We start from the raw sequence: 24,126 nt of genomic DNA on the forward strand, positions 1-24,126 counted from the left end.
AGGCCCTAGAAACGGTGTTCCCAGCTGGCTGCCATGGCAACAGCAGGCTTGGGAAAGTATTCATCATGGTCTGGACAGATTTCCCCAGCTTGCTCTCGCTCTTTCTTTTCCCTAAGTGGCTAATTGAGGTGTGAAAGGGTTGGCTGTGAGTGGGCAAGGGGCACAAAGTGCAAAGGGCTGGTCACATGTCCTGCATGGAGCAGGCTCCCTGGGAGGCTGAGAGGCCAGGCGTAGGTCTGAGCCAACTCCCAAGCAGAGGGCCCAACTTCTCAGGAAGCAGCCCCAAAACAGAGTGGCCCATCCTTCTTCCAGGGACCTCAGCCCCTCCTCCTGCTCTCAACTCCTTGCCCAAGAAATCATCCTAGGAAGGAGACCTACTGGCTGTGTTTCAGATGAGCCAGCAGCCAGGTGGGATCTGGTCACTTCCAGTAGAACCATTCAGAAGATGCTGTGACTGTGGAAGCTCAGGCTGATGGAGACTGATGGAGATGGAGATTGAGAATTGCTGGTCACTGGGTCTAATTTAAATGAGGCTAAGGGACAGATGAGGTCAGAGGTTAATGAAGCTGGTTAAAGTCTTGCCACAGTGTCAAGACCACCAATTCACTGGTGTAGTTGTAGGTGCTATTTAACATTATCATCATCTAAAGGCACCATCCTTGTTACCATTTATTGGGTGGTGATTAAATGGTGTGCCTATCTCAAGTGAATCTTTGAAGCAGCCTTCTGAGTGAAGTATTGTCCTCTTTTTACAGATTAGGAAATTGAGGCTTAGAGAGGTCAAACCACTTGCCCAAATCAAGTAGTGAAGCTGAAACTTGAACTTGCACCTCTCTGCCTGCAAATCTCATCTCTGATTGATGTGCCAGCAGGTAGCAGAGGGACCTAAGACCATGCAGGGGTGACCTGCTCACCTCTCAAAACAACACGTGCCTCAGTCTGGGGCTTTCGGCTTCAGGGTTCTTATGGCCAAAAGTGCTCCCCACCACCAGGCATCCTGTAGCACGAGGTTTTAGAGCAGCAGTTCAATTTCCTCTGAACCCCAGGATCTATTGTGATGATCACTTTGCATCGTTGTTTTTAAAACATGTGTGTGAAAGCAGAGGGATCTCATCTGTGACCCAGGGCTCTAGTTTTCCGGTGGTGACTCCCAGGAAGCTCCCATAGGAAGAGGACCCCCAGCAGGAATCACTGGCCACTCCACTGCCAAAACAGTCAGGGGGGCATCTTGAAGAGATTGCCTGGTCTTCTTTGTTCTCAGAAGCTTCAAACGCAAAGAGAGGTGGGTGTGCCAAGCTAGGATTATGGAAAGGAAAAGAACTAAGATTTGGAAGCACCTACTATGTTCTAAGAATTCTAGTACATTTATTTGTTTAATATTCACAATAACTCTACAAGGTTGACACTTATCATCCCATATGGAGTGAGCTCTGTAAGTGAGAATCTGAGCTCACAGAGGTCAGGTAATTTGACCCAGAGCAAACAGACTTCAGCCCAAATTTAACTGGCTCGCAAATCTGTCTGGTTTCTCTTCTATTCTCTGACCTCCCACAGATACTGACGGCTCCTCATGGCCTGTTGAAGCCAGGAATCCCCAATTCAACCTCTTAGCTGGGAGTCCAAGAAGGCTTCTTCTTCCTAAAGGCTCCCTCACCCACAAAGCAGCTGGGCATCTTTCATCCTCCAGCTATTTTGATTTCTCTTTTCCCGTTCTTCTTACCCTCCTGGCTCAGTCCAAGCAGGAGACTAAGAGTCACAGCCGACAAGCCAGAAGCCAGAGCAAGGCTCTCACCCCATCTCTTCCCCCAACTACAAGCAGAGCAGAAGACTGGGGTCCTCACCAAGACTGAGTGCAAAGGAGGGGTCATCAGGGAAGCTCAGAGACAGGGCCTCAGTCCTCGAGCTGGCCCGCTGCAGACTGTGCCCTCTCCAAACGCTGCTCCCTCATCTCCGCTTCCTCGGGAAGCTCTCGCATCTGTAGGGACATGGGAGCAGGAAAGCAAGCACCCTCAGTTTACCACTCATCTCTAGGATGGACTCTCTCGGCCTTCATCTGGCCTCCTGCTCCATGCCAGAAGTAGACCTCAAGCTCAGCCTGTTTTGGGTGTCATGTCCTATTTGGATTCATTTCTTAGGAGATAGTTTGTAGTCATGTGAAGAGCCACCCAACAATATCTTCTACCCTCCCCCCCAGTCATAAGTTCCTTTCCTATCCAGACCCTGCCTAAACATAAAGAGTGCAAGGCAGTCAGTTTGTTGGTGGTGTGATTTCTTTCCAGGCAGGAAGTCAAATTTACACCGTTCCCCCATCAGTACAAAAGCTGGGATGCTCAGGTCTTCTACACAATGGAGTACATGAACACAGCTCACCTCTCATTTCCCTCTCTTTGTTCCTGCTCTTTTCCAATCAGTCAAGTCATATGTATTAAGTGGATGTGTCTGCAAGGCACAGCACAGAAATGTAATCCAAAATGACAAGGCCTTGTCCAGGAGGAACTTACAAGTCCACAAGGATAGAACACAGACAGCCACATTAAAGGCAGCCTGCTGTCCTCATGTGGTGGGGAAGACAAAGGATTTCTCAGTGCCTTTAATGCTTCCTTTACCCACTTTAGTTGTCCATTTTATAGTGACATCATGTTTTTGGTGTCTGTCCTCGAGCCATGATTCTGCCTTCTGCCTCCTCATCCATGGAGGAAATCAAGCTGCTCTGACGTCCATCTCCTCTGCTGCCAGGGCCTCACCTTCATACCTCGATGTGTTGACCTAGTTCCCGCATCTTTGCAACCCCCAGGCAAAGGTGTAAAGGCTGTGACAGGCTAGTCATGTCTGTCTAAGCAAATAACAAGGCTGCACACAGAGGTTGTGGAGGCGGTGGGGGTCTACCCTCTTCCTCTCCTGAGGTTCTGGGGCTCCAGATGTCTGTGATCCCCAGGGCTTTCTCAGAATTCCCTCACTCAGCCTCTGAAAGGGCAACTGCGGCTTGCTGCCCCTCCCTCCCTTTCTTTAGTCCTGACGCCTTAACACTCCACATCTGCTCCATGAATAATAGCTTCTCTAGAGCTCTTTATAATTTACAAAGTGCTCACACTTGTATTTTCTCATTCAATCTTCTCAACAATGCTGTGAGATAGGATTATTATTGCTCCTTCTTTACAGATAAGAACCTGAGGCTCAGAGAGGCTTAGTGAGTGGCCTCAGACCTCACAGCTGGACCCAGCTAAGCTGAGCTGGAACTTCCCCTGAGCTCTTCAGCACTAGATGCTCCCCTGTGGCCATCTACACGAAATCAGAGGAGAAGCCGCTTCTCCCTGTGTTCACTGCCCTCCTAAGACGCCACAGCACCTGCGTCGCCAGGGGCAGGCAGCATGGAGACTCCAGTCGCAAGCCTTCATCCCATCTTCTTGTACTGCCTGAGAGCCCAGAGCCCGAGATAGGAGACACAGGGGCTCAGCAAAGGAGGGAGCAGAGGAAAGGGCCAGGCAGTGCTGCTGCCCCACCCCACCTGGGCCCAGGCTGACGGATCGCTGAGTGTGAAAAAGAATGGGATTTGAAGGGTTTGCCAGTTTGGGTTTTTCTGGAAGAAAGTTTTTTAAAAATTAAGGGGAAGGGCTTGCCCAGCGGCATAGTGGTTAAGTTCACGCACTCTGCTTTGGCGGCCTGGGGTTCACAGATTCAGATCCCGGGTGTGGACCTACACACTACTCATTGGGCCATGCTGTGGCAGGCATCCCACATATAAAATGGAGGAGGATGGGCATGGATGTTAGCTCAGGGCCAGTCCTCCTCAGCATAAAGAGGAGGATTGGCAGCAGATGTTAGCTAAGGGCTAATCTTTAAAAAAAAAAAAAATTAAGGGAAAATTAGGACATTGGGCAAGGAGTCCCATGTAAAAACAAGAAGGTACCCGGATGTGAAAGAAAAGCAAGCCAAGCCAAGCCAAGGAGACGGAAGGTGGGAGTCTCAGGGCTGACTCGCCTCTCCTGCTGATGGAGGTAGGCATGTGGGGGTGGGAGGCAGGGTGTCAGGAGCTTTCCCTGGAGAAGAGGAGGCCTGTCACACCACAGCTGCTGGAGGGTCCCAAAATGGGGCCTCAGCGTGAGTCTATACTACTGGGGAGCAAACCTGTCCCAGGTGAACATTGGGTGGGGCCAAGCTGATGGGCCCCATGGTGTTCATAAAGGAGGAAGCTGAACAGGGAGCACCCTGGGGCTTTGGACTGGAATCAGGAGCTGAAGAATGTAGAGACCAGATCCAGCCTATTGCTACATGGACCCTGCTCCCAAGCCACTTCCCGGCCACTTGGCTTCTCAGTCAGTGAGACGGCTGCAGGGGAGTCAGGCTCAGGTGTGTAGTCAGGAAGCAAAGAAAGGTAAAGGAAGGGGAAAGGTGGAAGAGGAAAGGGCCAGTAGGGGAAAGACAGGCAGGTGACCTGAAGGTGGGATAGAGAAGGAGGAACAAAGCAGAGAAGGAATCCTGAGGCTGGATGATAAATAGGCAGAGAGAGGAGACGGACAGGGAGCAGGGCTGGGGAGTGACTCGCTAACACGTGAGGACAAGAGGACGCCGTGCCCTGTCCCCAGTGCCTACCACTGGCACCAGGAGATGACAGACAACTACCATCCGCACACTTGGCCACCTGCCCCTCCCGCTTTCTCCCTCTACCATCTCTGCTCCCCTGTGGGGCTGAGCTGGGCTTCTTACCTCCTTGTCCTGTAACTGCCATTTTCCAGTTCCTTCTGTTCATTCACCTGCCACAGGCAAGGGCTGCAAATCCCAAAGCGGAGAATCTGACTCCAGCTCTGTTCCTCAGGTGCTGGGGAGCGCCAGCGGAGTAACTTCTAGTCCGAAGACAGTAGTTTCCTTATTTATGAACCTCCCATGAGAGGTATAAGGGGATAACAGAGCGGACGTAAAAGGATTGTACAAGCACAAGGATCGGACACGTTGGGTCCTAAGTTTCTTTCCAGGACTGAACTCCTCAAATCCCTTTAAAGGGAGACTCTTGCCCCAGACTCTCCGCACCCCCTGCCGTGTCACTTGACCGAGGTGCTGTGGCTTATCTGTCTGGCTTCTGCACACCTCACAGCTGCCTTGTCCCAGATCAGAAGAGGAGGCATTGCAAAGAGTGAGCATACTTGGGTGGAAGGGTAGGTGGGTCTACCAACATGTTCTAGGCAATTAGTCCAGACTAGTGTCTGAGACAGAGACCTAGCGTTAGAGTCTAAGAAGTTTTATTCCTGAAGCAGATCTAGGCTTCTAGCACATTGAATAATCTAGGTGGATTTTCAAGGAGCCACTGAATATGTATGAGACAGAGAATATGAATATGGAGAAAAACAGCAGAAAAGCAAGAGGAAAAATGATGGATAAAGACAAAAGAGGAAGACCTCAGGGACAGTGGCATGAATGTGGCTGGATAAAGACAGGGAGAAAGGACAGGAAGAAATGAGGAGCAGGAAGAAGGTTCTGGGAGAGAAATAACGAGGCCAAGAGAGCTGTGCCAGGAGCTGGTGGAGCGGGCAGATGGAACAACCGAGACAGAGAACAGAGCCACAGAGGAGTGGGCACGCAGTGAGGCCTGGCAGCCAAGCCCTGTAGGTTTCCGTGGGAAGCAGATGCTTACAGGGAGCAGCAGCCGATGGTCCCCAAGCACGTGGATCCTTGTTGACTCCAGGCCCAGCTCTGCCTCCTCGGCAGCCAGCCTTAGCCTGGAGGAGCAACCCAGGTCCAGAGAGGCAGATGAATGACAGCCCTGCCCCTGTCGGGCCCCATTTCTTCTCCTCCATTCTCTTCCAGGCTCCACCACCCCCTCACAAGTCCCAAGGAAGCCATGAGCTGCCACATCACACCAGGAACGAAGCAGGCTACATTGGAGGGGTGAGTGTGAGCCATGACCTGGGTGTGCAAGTATGCACAAGTGTGCAATCTGGTGAGGGGGCGGAGGAGGCAGAGCAATGACTCAGGCAGTGTGGAGCCTAGTGTGATGTGTGGGGTGAGACTGACCCCCAGCAGAGCACTGCTAGTGAAGGAGAGGGCCTTTCTGTCTCCCCTCTGAGCCCACTGTGAGCATCCTGCAGCTTCAGGCTGCCACCATTTTCTCTTTTGCCCAAGCCATCAGACTGCCACAGCCCCTTCTCAGCAGGAAGGAGCTTGTGTGCCCTGGGGTTCTGGGTCAGAACTGCAGGCCTTCCCTGGCCTCATCCTCTCCTGCTGCTACTCACAGGTCACTTTCCCATCACTGCCGTGAACAGAGAGCAGTATCTACAAGACTCTGATTTGGGTGACCCCCACCCGACCCCAAGAATCACCTCTGGTAGGAAGGAAGCTCAGAAGGACCTGGGGAGATGGCGGGGGAGGGTTTCTACCAGAACCTAGCCCTCTCCCCAGTCCAAAGGCCACTCCCAACCTGCCCTCCACCACCCGCCTCAACTTCCCACCCTAAGGGCGTCTCCAGAACACCGCAGTGACCCCGAGGTCAGGGTCCCCAGCTGTGCCTCTGGGCAGTCCCATAGGCTGGAGGAGTCCCTCACTGCTCCTACACTCCAGGTCAAGAGCTCCTGCCAGCAGCCCCAGAGTGGACAAGAGCCAAGCCCTGGGAGGGAAGTGGTAAATAGGGGGCAGGCCGCATTGGAGGGGAAGCGCAACGGGAGTGAAAAGCAGGTACCACAGGAGCCAGATGGGCCAAGCAGAAACAGAAGTTAAGTAGGAAGAGAGGGATAAACAGCAGACACAAAGCAAGCAGCCAAGCATATGCTCTGCAAGCCGGCAACACAAAGCACCCAGCAGGGTTTTGGGTGGGGGAGGGGCCATGGACCCAAGGGAAGGGGGACACTGGTTTGCTGTGGGCTCACTGTTGCCTGGTCAGATTAGGGATCTAATCTTTCTCCATGGAGCCTCACAAAAATGGAGCTGCCGCCAGCGCTAGCACGGAAAAGGAGCATTGGGCGGAGGGGGGGCGGGGTGGCGCGGACACAGGACGGGGAGGGGCTGCGTGCTTGGGGAGGATGCTCACGGCGGCGTTAGTCTCTGGTGATGAACCAGTGTCCCAGACTTCAAGTCTGAATAGCCAGGCGCCATCTCCAAGACCCCAAAGCAGAGACCCCTAGAGCTGACCAGGCCTCAGGAGACGAGCGAAGATCCATCACAGGGCAACCACGGGAAATCCTCGAGCCCTGCAGGTGCCGGCTTCCCGGCTAATGAGCCCATCCCGGGCCCAGGGCCTCAGTCTGGGTGACGTCATCCTTTTCAGCTCCTGGCAGGGAAGGGGTGGAGCCAGGCTGGAGCTTTGCAGAGTGTGCAGGCTCCACCCCCAGGCCGGCCCTGCTTCTGGGCCCTGTCTGCCCAGCTCCCTCCTGGCGGTGGCTTCCTGGCCAGCCAGCCTGCCGCAGAGCTGGAGGAGGGGGGAGGGTCGTGCAGAGTCACCCTAACAGAAAGCAGGGCCTGGACAGGGGATAGGCTTCCGTGGGGGCCCTCGTCCACCACATCTGTTCCCATGTTCATGTAGGGGAGCCCTGAGCTTCCAAGGCCTCTTAGCTGGCTGGTAGGAGCCCAGTTTCCTGGTACCCCAGCCTCAGCTCCATCTCCCCCTAGCATGTCCAGAAATGCTCCTCTGCTCTACAAAGTACCAGGTGTCCCTCTGGAATTTCTTCTCTGAATACAGCTCTAGGAGGAGTGACTGAGACAAGCACAACCCTGGGTTTGTTAGTGCTGAGCTAAAAAAATAAAGGCTCTGAGTCAAATCTGACACTGTTCTAAGCCCCAAAGCCAGACAGCCCTCCTGCAGAATGGTCCTTTCACCTCTCACATGCTGGATGTAAGCCAGCTTGATGCCAGCTATTGGCCTCTTTCCAAAGCTGACATTGGCCCCAGCATCCTGCCTTCCCTTTTCCAGGGCTACCCTAGCCTGTAACAGCCACTGTGGCCTGAAGCATTGAGGACTCTGCACTAGGCAAAAATCCAGCCTGCCCATCTTAGATATCAAGGTGCTATTGGAGGTTGCCTCGGGCAGCCACATACCTAGCAAGGGTAGCACAGATGCAAGAACCAGCCCCAGCCTGGTCTGTGAAACTCACCACACCACAGGGCCTCTTGTTCTGGACTCGGCTGTTTGGCACAGCCCCAAGGCCCAGGAGCAGAGAGCAGTGCTCCCAGGTGCAAGCCCTCAGGAGCCTGGGAGCCAGGCCCCCGTGTGTCCACGTGCCCAGGGCAGATGCTTGACTCAATGCCAGGGCCCTTTTGGCCTTACTAATCCCTGGGATCTGTAGCCACAATGTGTCTGGGAAAGACAGAAGAGGGGGGAGGTGAAATTAGCAGGAAGAAAGAAGACACTGGGTGTGAAATTTCTACTTTAATTCATTGTGCCCGTAAGCAGGGGCCCTTGGCAACACCAGAACCAGGCAAGCTCACACTGGGAAGATGCTGCCCTACCTTTGCCAGCTCTTAGACTTCACCCGTGAAACAAATTGCCCTAAGCAGCTGCATGATCATGCATATTACACTTTTCAGGCTGCTTTCTTATATATCAGGTTTGGCTCCCATAACATCGCCATGATGGAGATAAAGCAGATGATATTTTAATCCATTTTACAGATGAGGAAACTGAGGCCAGATTTGAGTATCTATTTATTGAAGGCGTCACAAGGCATATGAGGTTATGCAAAGACAAATGAGCAAAATAACTCCTTATGAACCCGCCTGAGCTGAGAGCCCAGGCTCCCTGACTCCTGGTGCTGCAATCCTACATGACACTGCTTTGCATCCTCAACTCCAAAGGAGGAGCCTGGGCCAGGGGAAGAAGTTTCCACCAGAGGATGGTGCTTGAGGAAGGAGTAAAGAAAGGAGCTCTGGGCGATTCTGTGATGGAGTAGATTGTCACCTGGCACGTATGCATATGGGATGTGCAGCCTGGTCTCTAGGTATGTGCACATGTTGCTGTTTTATAAGATGAGTTTGGAAAAGGCATATGCTGAGGGTAACTTTCAGGGTCATGCACATTAGCATGGGTGCTGACAGCGAGCAAGGGACAGGAAGAAGGGAAGAGGAAGAGAAGCATGTCTTTATGTGGAGGTGTGGGCAGCGTCTGATAGCACAAAAGAAATTGTATAGACAGGTTCATAGATGTATCCGTGAGCATGAGCCTGGTGTACTGGGTGTACAAGGTGTATAGGCAAGGGTGAGGAAGTATGTAAAGAAAACTAGCACCAACTGGAGAAGGGCTCCTGGAGCTCCGCTGAGACGGCAGGTCAGCGCTCCTCGGTTCTCCTTTCCCAGGCATTCTTAGAGGGTGTTCCTCCCTGGGACAAAGAGATGAACAGGCAGCCCCGAGAGGCCTGTGCTGTCTGGCGGTGCCTCTGGCCTCCCCTCCCAATTCCACAGAGGACCTGAGCAGATCAATTATAGCTAAGAACATTTCAATTCCGGCCTGGAGGTCCTGAGGAGGTCCTGGGAAAGCAGAAGGAGAAAGTTGCACGGATTCCAAAGGAGGATTTAGAGTTGGCAGATCTTCTCCCTGGGCACCCGAAGTGTCCAGTCCCAAAGCCAGACCCTGAGCCCCCTGATTGGTGATGAAGCTGTTGCCAGGCCAGAAGCTTAAAGGCCAAGGGTCACATTAGGAACAACCCACTTCCACCCTCATCCCACCCCAAACAGCCACAGCCCACAGCAGCTGCAGCTCCTCTACCCTGCGAGCAGGGGCCCCAAGCAGAGAATGGGCAGGGGAGGCCTCCTCCATGTGGGGCACCACTTCCCAGATGTGTGCCGTGAGTCCCCAGGAACAGAGAGCCCTCACACGCCCACACTCAGGGCCAGCTGCCCTAGGGTGGGTCAGCACAAAGAAGCCCACTTCCCCTCCACCTCTGGGTGTGTGGGCTGCGCTGAGCCCTCCCCAAGGGAACTGTGATTGGTAAGGCTGTAAACTCTGCTGAGCAGGCAGCCTCGGCTTCAGTCACAAAAAGGGGTGCTAAATCCCAATCCCAGAGCAACCCCAGCCCCAGCCATCGGCCCAGGGGGAGTGGAGTAATGCAGACGGAGGAGGGCCTGAGGTCTGGGCTGGCCAGGAGCGCTCCAAGCGGCAGCTGGGTGTTTTCCTCCCCAGGGCTCCGGCCCCAGCACCACTGGGCGCAGCACCTGGAGGCTGCTCTCCCCCTCCCCCTCTACAGGAGACACACCCGTATGGCGCCATTCTGGGCACAGCAGAGCTGGAAGGAACCTCCGCTCTACTTCAGTGTCCCTGCCCCTCCTCATTTCACAAATGAGAAAGCTGGGACACCAAAGAAAGGAAGGGATTTGGCCAAGGTCACAGAGCTCACTGTGGCCGCACCAAGATTATCACTTGTTAGGATTTTTGCAGATGGGTTTTTCCACAGTTTGGTAGAATGGACTTAGAAATTTTCAGAAGGCTAGACAGTCTGGGCCAAGCGGCCAGCTTCCCATGGCCACACAGCTAGTACAGGACGCTGTGATTAAATGGCACTGAGGATCTCCTGCTGGGAAGCACACTGATGGCCTGTCAGGGCACCCTGGCTGCCGCCCCACCCTGAGAACAGCGGCTCTGAACCCACAGGCCACGCGCCAGCTCCCTGGGCGCAGCAGCCCCTCAAACTGTAGGCAGATCTCTGAGTGTGTGCGCTCTGGCCATTTTTCTAGAGAGAAGTTCAAGCTTTAATTGATTTACAAAGAGATGCATGACGTGGAAAAGGTTGAGAATCACTGCCTTAAAGCCATCAGGAATCCAGGCTCCGGAGAAATCAGATCTTAGAAAGCAGCTGCTAGGCGCCTCAGCAGCAGCCACAGACATAGCAGGCTTGACTGTCGTTCCCGGATTGATGAGGACACATTGTGCAGTATGAAAGAGCCTCTAAGCTCTAGAACAAGATCCTCACGGGAAAGGTTCTTGTCTATTTGTTCACCTACCTAAGGTAGCCTTAGAGCCTGGGTCAGGGCCTGGAGCAAATAAAAATGTGATTAACTTGTTAATCTGTGAAGTATTTCTCTTCCCATGTCCACCTGGTCTCCAACAACGGGCAGGAATTACAATGAGAAAGAAACTCTGATGCAAGAATTGCAAGAATGCTGGGTCTCAGGACCTTTGTCTGCTGTTAGAGACAACAGATGATGGCCTGGGGAGAGCAGGCAGCCCACCCAAACCCAAGCCAGATCTCCTGGTGCATTCTATGTCGCCTTCCACAACGGCCCAAGTGTGGGGAAGCTTGCTCCTTCAGACAGAAAGGGAGCGCTCCTGGAAGGCGGGGCTGATCCCTCAGCTTGTCTCAGACCCAGACAGATGTTGTGGGGCTGAGGTTTCCGTTGTAAAAAGAGAAGAAGTCTAAGTCTGACAGGAGCAGGGTGGACCCCGGCCTCGGGGCCCCGGCTGTACTCCTTGGCCTCTCGGTCTGCTGTCTGATCCTCCTTCCTGAACCACTTTGCAGCCTCTATGGCTTAGCTGCTAAACCCACAGGGATGAAGAAGTTGGGGTGGGAGAGGGAAGCAGGAGAGAAGCTCATCCTGGGCAGGCTTGCCCTCTGAGGAGGGAGGAGAGGGAGCTGGGGTTCTCGGGCCCTGCGGGGCCAGCTTCCCTGTCCTTCCTCAGGCGCGCCCTCGCCCTCATAGGAGGGTCGCCTCCACCCTCCTATGGAGAGACTAGCTCTGAGAGGTGGTTGCACAGCTGCTGCTTCTGTCTGGGACTAAACATAGCCTCCTATCTGCCCAGGTCCAGCTCAGGGCTGGGCCAGAGCCATGAAGAGGACTCACAGGCAGGAGGGGACAGTGATGGGGCAAGACACAAGTGCCCCCAGAAGGGGCACAGACCAGGGGAGACGGGAGCAGGAGGGTACAGCCTCGGGGGACTGCGTCTCCACCCTGGTCTTCTCTGTCGCTCCAGAGACTCCCCCGGGGAAGGAATAGGGTTTCTCATCCCTGATCTTCTGAGGGAAAGTGAGGCCTAGAAAAGCCAGGCAAGCTGGCCTGGGTCATGTCCTAATACTTGGTGTTTGTGAAGTCCTCAGCAGCTGTCTGTTTTCCTGTTTTAAGACCACAGGCGTCAAAGGACCCTTATGATGCAGGCTTGTTGTTGTTATCCCCTTTGACAGTTGAAGAAACAACGGCCCAGAGACTCACCAAACTCACAGAACAGAAAGTGGGCAGGATTCTACCTCGGGCAGCCAAGAGCAGAGCCCACACCACAACCAAGGCCGAGGCGGATGTCCCAGCCCACACAGGGCACAAAAGGAAGGAGGAAGAGGAAGCCACGTCCCAGAGCTACCCCACAGGAGGGCGCCCCAAGTGGAGAGGCGTGGTGGCCTGAGCACCCACCTTCTAGAGATCTCACTATAATCCTGGACGTGTGACACTTTCCTAGGCCCACAGCCCAGGAGCCACTGCCTCAGACTTGCTTTGAAGTTTTAGGTAAATCCTCTCTAGCTGTCCCATTCACCACTGCGTGCTGCCACTTCCCCATTTTCTGAAAAGGCACCGGGACACGTTGCCCAGCTAACTCCCAGGGGTCTGGACCCCAGAGATTCAGAGGAAAGAAGCCACAGCCAGGGGACCATGCTCCTGGGAACAGGCAGGAGGGGCATCTAAGGACCTTTCCAGCCTGAGTTACTTAAATGCTAGAATAAAGCAGATTTGGGTTTCACAGACAGGGGCGAAGGTGGAGAGAGGATAGAGGGAAGGATGTGAAGGGAAAGAGAGGAAAGGAAGGAGAGAAGGAGGAAGGAAGAGGGAGGGGGAAGAGAGGGGAGAGAGAGAACGAGAGAGGAAGTGGGTTCTGGAAGAGGGCCTGTCCACCTGCGGCGCTCTCGCCCCTAGAGGAGCCTAGAGGGGAAGGCTGGTCCGGCAGAGCCTGAAGACAGCAGTGAAGAGAAAGCCCCCGTGTTGGCAAGAGGATGGGGGTCAGGGCACGGTGGCCCCAGGATGGCAGGGTACTCGTAAACGCTGCTTCAGTCCTGCTTCCTCTATGGGACTTGCCTTGTTTCAGTCCTAAGTACACACCATCCTCCCGCAGAGCCACTAAAGCAATGCGATTAACAGGACACACCTGTAAACCCTGCATGGCTCCCCACCCCAGCGAGCCAGCCAGTGCAGGCCCGCTCCAGAGAGCCTGTGCAGAGGGCTCCAGAGTCAGAGCCTCCCGAAGAAAGCAGCATAACTCTTAGTAGGACAGCAAGACACCCCTGCTGCATGGGCCCTATTACGACGGGGAGGCCAGGAAACAGAGAAGTCTGAAGAAGCTGGCAAGGCGCAGGTGAATGTGAATATGCGTTTGCAAGGGCTGGGGAAGGATCTGTGCCTCCCTGCCCAGGTGAGAGCGCTCCCCAGAGGCCCCAGTGCTAGCTGAGGAGGGTAATTCTACCTCAGGAGGAAGAGCGCGCTCGTGTGTGAGGCCAGGGCACCTGTGTGAGGATGGTGCTTGACTTGGTGGCATGATTGGGTGTTTGTGTTTTGTGAGGGGTGTGTGTGCTCAGTCTGGAAAACTGGTGACTCGCTAAAAAGAGAGCTTTCTGATCTGAAGAGCTTATTTTCAGCTATTTTTATCTCCTCTTCTCTCTTGGCCCTTTTTTCCCCTTGTCTTTTTCAAATGTAGAGGAATTTGGGGGCTCTGGATGTTGTGTGTGCCTGTGTGGATTTAAGCTTGGGCTGAGAGGGAACCCCCTGGAACTGCAGAGATAAATGCACACATGGGGTCTATGGGTGCAGGCAGGGACACGGATCCACAAAGACCCTATTCTGCTATGTCCGTGTGCAGGCTTGCAAGCAAGTGTGAGTGAGGCTAGAAAGGTTCCTGGACGTTTCCACACCACCTGCCTGAACTCTCAGATGGCGTTGGTGTATAGCTCCACATGTTCACATCGACTACGGTCCCAAACCCACACTCGCCTCTCACTGACCCAGCTGGGCACACTCACATGAACACACAACCCCACACCCACCTCACACCACCCAGCTGGGCACACTCACATGAACACGCAGCCCCACGCCCACCTCACAACACCCAACTGGGCACAATCACATGAACACACAGCCCCACACTCACCTAACACTGACCCAGCTTGGCACACTCACATGAACACACAGCCCCACACACACCTCACACCACCCAACTGGGCACACTCACATGAACACACAGCCCCACACCTACCTCACACCACCCAGCTGGGCACACTCACATGAACACGCAGCCCCACACCCAGCTGGGCACACTCACATGAATACACAGCCCCGCACACACCTAACACTGACCCAGCTTGGCACGTTCACATGATCACACAGCCCCACTCCTGCTTCTCACCACCCAGCTGGGCACACTCACGTGAACACACCGTCCCACATCCACCTCACGCTGACCCAGCTGGGCACACTCACGTGAACACACCGTCCCACATCCACCTCACGCTGACCCAGCTGGGCACACTCACATGAACACACAGCCCCACACACACCTAACACTGACCCAGCTGGGTACACTCGAACACGCAGCCCCACACCCACCTCACACCACCCAGCTGGGCACACTCACATGAACACACAGTCCCACGCCCACCTCACACCACCCAGCTGGGCACACCCACATGAACACACAGCCCCACGCCTACCTCACACCATCCAGCTGGGCACACTCACATGAGCACATGGCTCCACACCCACCTCACAGTCCTGGGCCCCTGTCTTGGGGAATGGCCCTGGCCCCTACATCTTCTCTCTTCTGTGCCCAGCCATCCTTACCTGAAGTATTGACATCTTATCAGAAGGCCTTTCTCTCCTCTGTCAATCGGGGACAAGAAATGCCAGCTAATGGACTGGTCTTCTTCTGCGACTCATGTCGGCCCATCCCACTCATCCACCACCGTTAGCCCTGAAACCCACTTCCCCAATTGTGCCTTGGTTTCTGGGGCCTGGCAACTGCTTGGCGAGGTGGGCGGGGGCCACGGACTGCATTTCTCCTGCGAACTCCATTGCTCTGACCCAGAAAGAGGGAGAGAAGGAGAGGGAGCTCTCTGATCGCTCTGCCTGGGGAGCTGCACCTGCAAAGAGACGCCCATGTGGCTTCCAGAGAAGGCATTCCAAAGTGTCTTTCTCTCCCTCCATCCACAAGGGGAGCAGGGCAGGGAGTAGACTGTATTCTTTAGGGTCCTCGATTGCCTGCATGTCCCTTGACCTAGATTCTATGTTGATATGACCATATATGTGCACACGTGTCTAGTATCACAGTACAAAAATGCACATATGCTGACAGAAATATGCACAGTGTGTGACAGATGCTCTCGATGTCACTACACACAAGCACAGGCCCCCGCTGCCTATCTTCCCGCACAGACATGCATGTTGACACACGCACCCACAGTGGGCCCACACCTGCACGCCCACTCCTAGTGGACCACATGTGAGCTAATGTGGGGATTCCATTATGACAGGCACCCTGAGCTCTGCCACTTTCTAAGACTGCAGTTTATGCACAACTCAAAGGCCCCCAGCCAAGGGGACAAAATCCAGCCATATGTGGCTCCTCAGGCTGTGTACTCTGAGAGGCCACCTCAGCCCAGAGGCACTGTAGTCCTGACGTCCAGTGGGCACTGGGTATCAGCTCTTGGAGGAGCCGGCCATCGGTGCAGCCACCCACTCCATCCTGTTCCCCAAGCATTTGGGGAGCGTGTGCTCCGTACAGGTTGTCATTACAAAGGAGGGGGGCAAACCAGAGCCCCCAGATCATTCATAGTCTGGCAGGGAAGACAGATGCCTGCACAGTTAGCCTGATAGAATGTGCCACTGAGGCTGTGTCTGTACCTGAACTGCACAGGAGGGAGTCATTGTATCTTCCTGATGGGGCCTGCAGGCCTTCACAGAGAAAAGGGCGGGTTTTGCCTAGGCAGTGAGTGATGAATGGACTTCACCAGGTGGAGGAGGAGCTGAGGTGGGGCTGGGGGAGTGCAGACAGTGTTGGGGAAGGCACCCCCTTGTGGGGACAGGAAAGGAGTAGGCTGGGCACGTGGGGAGAAATCAGATCATGGTGGCAGGCAGCCTGGGTTCTAATCCTGCATTGACTAGTCTCTGATTCTGTGGCCCTGGCCTCGAAGGGAAGAGATTTTGAATGATCTCCTTCCCTTCTTATCCCACGTGAAAGAAAAAAGTCTTTGCCTTTATTGAAAGATCCGGATACCTTCCAGTGGGTACCTTCTAAGCCTCTATAAAACAAGGATACTAACAGGGCCTGCCCTCCAGTGACGTGGACAGGAACAGAAAGGGTCCATGGGAAGCAGGTAGCACAGAGTTAAGTAAGTATGTCTTAAGTTATTAGCCTGTTTTATGGCTAAAACAGTGGTTCTCAGTGGGGGCGATTTTGCCACCCAGAGGACATTTGTCAATGTCCAGAGACATTTTTGGTTGTTAAAACCTGTCAGGGGCATGGGGGGGAGATGCCACTGGCTTCTAGTTGATAGAGACCAGGGATGCTGCTAAACAGCCTACGGTGCGCAGGACAGCCCCACCACAACAATTGTGGGGTCCGAATGTAAACAGTACAGAGGCTGAGAAAGCCTGGGCCAAGGAGTCTACCTTTCTCCTGAAGATGATGAGGTGATAATGATTTTTAAGCAGAGAATGACATAATGAAATCTATGTTTTAGAAAATTCCAGCAAAGTTGTGACATGACTAGAGAACTCTATTAGGAGGCTGCTGGTCTGCAGATAAGACCCATGAGAGGGACTTGGTGTGGCTGGGAGACCAGGAGGAGGGCACACATTCCAGGGGCTTGGGAAGGAGCACCTTGAGAGAACTGTCTGGGTTCTCAGGCACTGAGAACAGGCACTGGGGGGTCAGGGTGACCCTGAGTTCCCAGCTTGGGGGACTGGATGGGTGGTGACGCTGCCTTTCAGTAGCTTCTGGAGAGAAGACTCCATTTGGCCTTCCAAGAGTCCTAGTAGAGAGAGAAAGCGCCTCCAACGCCCCATGTGCCGTCCACACCATTGCTCCCACTCTGCCCTCCGTGTGCAAAGGACCCTTCATGAGTCCCGTCGCCAAGCCCTCGGGGGCCCAGGAGAGGTGGGCATCCAGCTGTGCCACTTCTCTCTCCTTTTCCCTTACAGACCCCCACCCTCGAGTGGATGGAGGCAGAGGCCCTGAAAGAAGGAAGGACTCCTCGAGGCCCCTCGGCGGACAAGTCGCAGAGCAAAGATGCCCGCTCTGGGCTCCGGATGTCCAGCAGCCATCTGCAACTTTGAAGTGATTGGAGTTCCTGTGGCTGCTGTGGGCAGACGGAGGGACTCCAGAAGCCCCGGCAGACTTGATCAGTGCAGAGCCTGAGTCTCCTTGCAACCCCAACCCCCCTCCACCTTTGAATGAGCTCTGAAGAAAAGTGAAAGGGAGTGGGGAGAAACCCAAGCCATCACCCTGTCAGCAGGGGAGCATGTGATGCGTCCTGACTTGTGCTCACTGCTGAGGAAGACACTAGAAGGTGTCATTCCTACCCTCCCAAATATTGCAATCTAATTGGGAGGGCAAGATGAATAGGCAGAGGACAACAAAAGATAAGTGAAGAGGCCCAGTGTAGGACCAGGAGCACTGGATAAGAGTTCTATTCCAGTGCCTTGGGGTCTGAAACAGGTCCCCACACCTAGAAAAGCCCAGCTACCTCATCCATATAGATTTCTTCTAGTTGTCTGGATGATGGATGGCAGTAGCACTTCTGATGGATTGGTGCTGCCTGCCCGAAGCACTGTGTTGAAAAGGATTCTGAGGCAGCATTCAGGCTCAGCAAAAGGGCTCTGGTTAATTAGTGGTCTTCTGATGAATGCTAAAGGATGCTGCGGCACTATCATTGCTATTATTAACCATTCCTGATTAAGAGCAACTGCCTGGGGTCATTTGTAAGGATTCTCCCAGCTCTCAAATCTATGCTTCTGTGATTTAAATGTTAAATTTCAAGGCACTGGTTGGAAGCTCAATCAGAAGAGGAAGAGATGTGTGTGGGTTCGGATCATCAGGGAAGACTTTGGGAAGGAGGCGGCACTTGAGCTGGGCCTCCAAGTGGGGGAGTGTGAGGAGCTGAACAGGAGGTGGGAGGACATTTATGTGCGTGACAGTGGGGCTGAGCATGGGCTGTTCTTGGTACAGGAAGGAGGAGGCCAGCCTTGCTGGAATGCACTGTCTTTGTTTGGGGAAGATAAGATTAGATATGTGAGGCAGGTCACGTATAAAAACAAGAGTTAACGTTTACTGGGGCTTACTGTGGTAACCCAAGGGACAAAGATGACTTTCCACGCATTATCTCATTTGGTCCTCAGAACACACCCTCAAGCTAAGTCCCATTACTAGCTTTCTTTTACAGGAATGGAACCACAATCAGAGACAGGAAGTGACTTGCTCAGGGTCATACAGCTAGTCCGTAGTAGAGTTGAGTTTTCAGCCCAGGCAATACGGTTCTGATGCTTGCAGGTGTAATGTCTCTGCTCTGTTGCCTCCTCTCTTAAAAACATTGAGGGAGCCTGACAATGCAGTTGAGACATCAGGGCTGATTCTCTGAGGTCCAGAAAGAGGGCAGGAACAGCTGCATCCTGAGAAGGAAGATCTGCCCTAGGAGATCACCGAGCAAATCCAAGCCAAACACAAGGCAGTGTAGACACAGAGCACAGTAAGCGCCAAATGCCATGGGTCAGGGCTCCTGGAGACCTTCCCCAGGCCCTAAATAATCTACTGCATTATGTCCTAAAACTTCAGATAAGGCAGAAGCACGTGACATTCCAGGGAGTCGGGGCTCAGCATGTGAGGGTAGCAACAGATCTTCCGCCGGTCATACCTCAAGCTCAGGAACAGAAGATGGCGGCCTGAATGCAGACCTCTTTCAGAGACCTCAGCGTCACCCTGCCTCCACAGGGCTGCAGCCTGCCTGGCACCTGGGGGTGTGCTGGGGAACCTCTGTCCCTTCTTCTTTTCCTGGTGCTCTCTCATTCGTTCCTTCCCTTGCAGGTTCAGGGCAGCCCCAGCTTCTCCCCAGCTTAGACAATTAGTTCAATGGGGACCCAGAAGGAAGGCCCTGGTGTGCATCTCCCCACTGCAGGCCCCTGAGCAGAGGAGGGTGTCTCCTTCCTCCTCACCACCAGGACCACTCGTCCCCATCCAGCTGACAGCACCGGCCTTGCAGGCATGGCTCAGAGATCTGGGATCAATGTGAAACCAGCCTGGGAACTCCTTCTCTGCCCCTGGGCCCAGCTGTTTTTCTCAATTAGTCTCCCTCCATCTTAGGACCTCCTTAAGGTCCTTCCTTCTGGCTTCTCCATCTGGCTTCAGGGAGGCCTCTGGCCCCCACGGAACTTCCTAGCATAGAGGAAGAGCCAGAGCTATAACGATGGGCTGGAGGCTCCTGGAAACCACAAGTTTCTTCTATTCTACCACCCTCTCTGCTCAGCTCTAACTCTTGTCCAGGATATGCTCATCGAATAAGGCCTGATTTTGTAATTCTCTTTCCAGAATTTTCCTCCTTCCCAGGCCACTGGGCCAGAGTGTCCATCCTTGCTGACAGGAAATTCATCTTCATTTTTCCAGCTTAATTTCTCAAGCACATACATTCCTTCTCGTTCTGGGGAGTAGCATGGCCTGACCCTGCAATGGTGCTACGCCTTAGCACCCCGCCCCCAGGTGAAACAGTTCCTGACTTAGCTTTTCCAAAGCTTGCTGCCCAGCTCCTTGGACCCGAGGCACAAGAAAGAGCACTCTCCTGCCAGCAGGTAGCAAAGGAGGACAGACATGGGCTTTGCCGGGAGTCTTCAGGTACCTTGAAGAAGCTCTATGGAAGGCCCCGAAACTCTGCACAGACCCCTGAGTCCTGCTCTTTCTTCCCAGCGGCTCCAGCGGCCCGGTCCCCTCAGCCAAGCCAGTCACCAGCATCCAAAGCGCTCCCCTCCCGCCTTTCCTTCTTTCTCTTTTTACGGATCTCTCTCCATCTACACAGGCGCATATGCACAATCACTTCAGGCCTTATCTGGAGCTGTCTCTGACAGAACTCTCCTTGTGATTGGCAGGTTGGCTCCTGCGTCAGACAGGACACTCCGGGCTGCATCCTCTGCCTGGAGAGTGAGGCCACAAGAGAGCAGAGACGGGGCTCTGCCTGCCCACAGCACTGGAGAGGACTCACCGCCAGCCGTGCCCTGGAGCTTCCCTGCTGCTCAGGCTCGCACAGATGTGGGAGTCTAGGGTGCTGTGGGGCCCTGGCTTTGTCCACACCACCCCTATCTGATGTTGGACTAAGAGGAGAGAGTGGAACACCCCCAGAGGCACTGAGGCATTCCCATGGGGTTCATAAAGATAACCCAAACCTTTTTCCAGTGGGAATAAATGTCCGTGGCCTTTAGCCCTCAAAGTGCTACTTCCTAAGGGGAGGCCCAGTCACACGTCCCAGCAGTTAGGAGGGCTGGAACCGGTAAGTGCCTCTGCAGAAAGAGCAGCAGCCATCTGACCCATCGTACTCTGTTCGTCTATAGAGTGAAGGCCTCATTACATAAAGTCCCAGCTGACTTCATATAAGCTATGACTAAGAAAACTTTCCAGAGACAGTTGGTGGTCCTCCGTCCCCCGCAGACTGGTGAGAACTACCCCCACAGGGAGGGAGCAGAGATTAAGGCTCCTAGCCCCATGGCCCTGAGTCATCTCGCACAAACACTCCCCAACACTCTCCCAAAATGGTTCCTCCCACCCGTTCAGCCTCCTACCCGGGCTGGGTGACAGAAATGAACACCCCGGAGATCGTGCCTAGTTCTGGGCAGGCTGAGCCCAGAGAACATGAAATTCCCCATAGAATGAGGAGGCCAGACCCCCCCCACAGAAGCAAATAAGGTCCATTCAAAGGAAAGTCGCTACCTGACCCCACCATAATCACTGTATTGTTTCTCAAAAGAGCTCAAAGCTCTGTAATCATAAAATATTAGAGCTTAAAGCAAGCTTAAAGATTATTCTAACCCCATCTCTCCTTCCCTATTTCCAGGAATCTGCCCATCCAAGCATTTATCTATCTATTTACTCATTAAGCAGTTAATTGGGTCCTACGATTTGCCATGTGCATGCAGGCAATGGGGACCAACAGACGTGGTCTTTTCTCAAGAGCTCATCATCCAGTGCGTGAGGAAGGCAAATGTCATGTAGTGCCATAAGTACTATGACATGAAGAATGCATGTCCTAGAAGCTCTTAAAATACTGGGACACTGTGCACAGAACTCCCTTCAAACAGGCAAGCGCAGAGCAAACAGCTAAGCATTTAAAGCCAGCATTTGGCAATTAAAGGGCTGGGCGGGTGGCGGGTAAGGAATTGTAATAGTAAGAGCCGGCCACAAGGTGGCGCCTGAGGCTGGCGGAAGGGTTCGTCCAGGCTGGAAACGGACCCCAAACTCCCGCCCCAGCGAGGCAGGGACTCAGGCAGGACCGCCCCCTCCTGGGAGGCCCGGTCCGGGCGCGGCGGCGGCCCGGGCACGCGGGGTCCAGGAACGTGGGGCAGGACTCGCAGAAGCAGTGTTTGCTCTTTGCTCTCCTCCTCCCCTGTTATGTATAAGTCCTCTGTGACCAAGAGCAGGACACGGACACCTGAGGGCCACCGCAGCTGGATCCTGCTCTGAGAAACCACCCCTCAGAGGGACGGGGGAGCAGCCCCGCTGGGCAGGTGAAGAGCCGGGTGCTCTGCCCAGACCGGAGGGAATCTGTGCGTGCGTGCGTGCGTGAGTGCGGGTCCTTGAGGTTTGAGTGACTGGTGGGCAGGGTCAAGATGCTTTTTTCTTAGTCTACTAAGCTTCTTGGAAGCAAAGCCAGCTCTTGGAGGGAAGCCGCACCGCGGATATTGGTTGCTGCCCTAGAATTGGACATTTTAAGGGTCTATCATAAGAGAGAAGTGCTTCTGAGAAGTACAAGAGAGCTTCCTTTCTGTTTTCCATCCAAAGCTCATCTCACACAAAGACCACACACGTAAAAAATTTCTCCCACTTCAGTTCATATCTTCTGTTAAATATGCATTTCTACAAATGTCATTTTCCAGACACCCCTCAATAGCTTTCAGCAAAATATTGCTGAGAAACACATCTGTGGACACACATGCGCACATAGCCATCCTCATCCCAGCCATGCACTCCACACATGCCCACTTCCACCATCTCCGCATTTCCTCACATGAGGACTCTGCACAGAGAGTTATGAGCATGTTTATCTCATATGCATTTCTCCACACAGAAATGTAGATGTCTGCCTGTGCACACACGCACACACAAACACACAGACCAAGAGGGCAGGCACAGGGTAATCAAAGATGAGAACAACAATCCCCATGCAGGGCGAGGGCCAACACCGTGTGACCTTGCATTGGGAAGTGTGTTTCCATCTGGGTCTGGGCTCAGTTGGGAGAGGTGAAGGTGGAGGAGGAGAAACAGAGGAGAGCTTGTCAGATTCTAGCTGCAACCTCTCCTTCTCAGCTGTGAGGGCAAAAAATACATAAGGAGAGGGCCCCCTTGATTTGGAATTTTCTGTGAGGTCAGCAAAGTGTGAGGTAAACACACTGGTCTCAGTGGGAGCCAGGAAGGGTTACCTCAGATCTTTGAGCTTGGCCTTTGCAGGTCAACCAAGGATCAGGGTGTCTGTTGACACAAGAAAGAGGAGTTAATGGTGTGTGTGTAAGGAAAAAAAAAGGAGGGAGCAAGGCAGGAAGGAGAAAAGGACAAAAACACCGAGGTGGAAGTAAGCAACTGAGAAAGGGTACAGACAGAAGAGTAAGTCAGAGAAAACAGAAGCAAAGAATGTTAGCAAGGATTGTTAGAATCCTAGAAGCAGAAGAGTGGGAAGAAGAATAAAAAACAAGAGGAAAGGGAATCGAATCTGAGAAGCGAGCAGGGAGAAAGAGGATGAGAACAGGGAACTGGAAGGCAGAGAAGTGAGGGAGGGCGGAGCGCTGGCGCTGAGAGCCCAGCCTGGTGCCTGGCCTGAGCAGGGCCCGCGGGGCCTCGGGGTAGTGAGGCTCAACTGCCACCTACACGCACACGCTCCCCTCAGTCCTGATTAACAGGAACGGAGCCGCGTCTGGCTGACCCTCCCTGCCACAGTTGCTAATACTTCTCAGCCCTGCCCAAGGAACCAGGCAGCCTCCTTATTCAGTGGGAGGCTGCAGCACATCAGGCCCCTCCCGAGGCCTGGCCCTGCCATCCACAGCGGCCGCCGCCGCAGGGGCTCAGAGGCGAGATCATCCAGCAGGAGGGAACGTGAGGAGGAGGGGGCTGGAGACTTTCTCCTCCCCCTTGAAGAGAATCCTGATCCTCTGCATGTGTGACATTTGTTTTTATTTCTTGCAAAATGTATTTGTGTCTCTTGTTTCATTTAAGTCATCACAGAAAACCTGTGAGGGACAACAGTATATAAAAAAATCAGGAAAACAAATCCGGGAGAATTGAAAGGATTTAACCAAGGACTACTCAATAGCTGCATTTGGGTGTCCTCGCTCCCAGTGCAGCCAGGGATGTGGAAGATGGTGGCTGATTTGCTCCATGGCTAGGGTGATGGAAAAAGAAAGGAAAAGAGAGGAGGAGGGAGGGAGAAGGGGGGAGGGAGGAGGAGGGGCAGAGGGGAGAAAAGAACAGAACAGGGACGAGATGACTTTCTGAGGTGGCCAGGACAGAGCCAGGTACACGAGGAGCCCTGAATGAGTGCTTTGGGATTGGTGGCATGTTGGCTTTGTCTCAGGCGAGGTAGGAGGAGACCCGGGGATGAGGGTTTGTGTGGAAGACTCCCAGGGAACAGCAGCAGCGGCCTGCAGGGAGCAGGTCAGGGAAGGAAGAGGAGAAAGAGAAGCCAAGCAGGAGTTCGTTTTCAGGCAAAATCCCAGCCTCACCACATCCTTGGTGGAGTCTGGAGGGAAAACGACTCCTCAGAGTTTGTCTCAACTGGAAGCAAGAAAGCTGGGCTTTCATTCTTCAGCAACAGGATCCCGGGGACATCAACTCCCAGGCGTCCCAGTGCCCCAGGCTGGCCCGGAAGAGAGCGATGGGGTGCAGCCCTTAAAAGGAAGGACACGAAGCTGGGAGAGGGACAAGGGTCTGGCAGGCTTGCTAGGACAGAAAGCTCACTAGTTTCAGACTCTTACCACTCCACTAAAAGGTCATTAACTTAG

At 53.8% G+C, this 24,126-nt stretch overlaps 1 long non-coding RNA gene across 1 annotated transcript; it reads left to right on the plus strand.

Annotated features, from left to right (window-relative positions):
* The first annotated feature begins 5,624 nt into the window (after window positions 1-5,624).
* LOC139083901 (uncharacterized) lies at window positions 5,625-17,836 on the plus strand. Its single transcript, XR_011540991.1, has 2 exons — window positions 5,625-5,880; window positions 17,083-17,836. It is a non-coding gene; the product is annotated as an uncharacterized lncRNA (long non-coding RNA).
* The last annotated feature ends 6,290 nt before the right edge of the window (window positions 17,837-24,126 follow it).

The sequence above is a fragment of the Equus przewalskii genome, chromosome 6, assembly GCF_037783145.1.
Source record: "Equus przewalskii isolate Varuska chromosome 6, EquPr2, whole genome shotgun sequence".
Taxonomy (NCBI): Eukaryota; Metazoa; Chordata; class Mammalia; order Perissodactyla; family Equidae; genus Equus; species Equus przewalskii.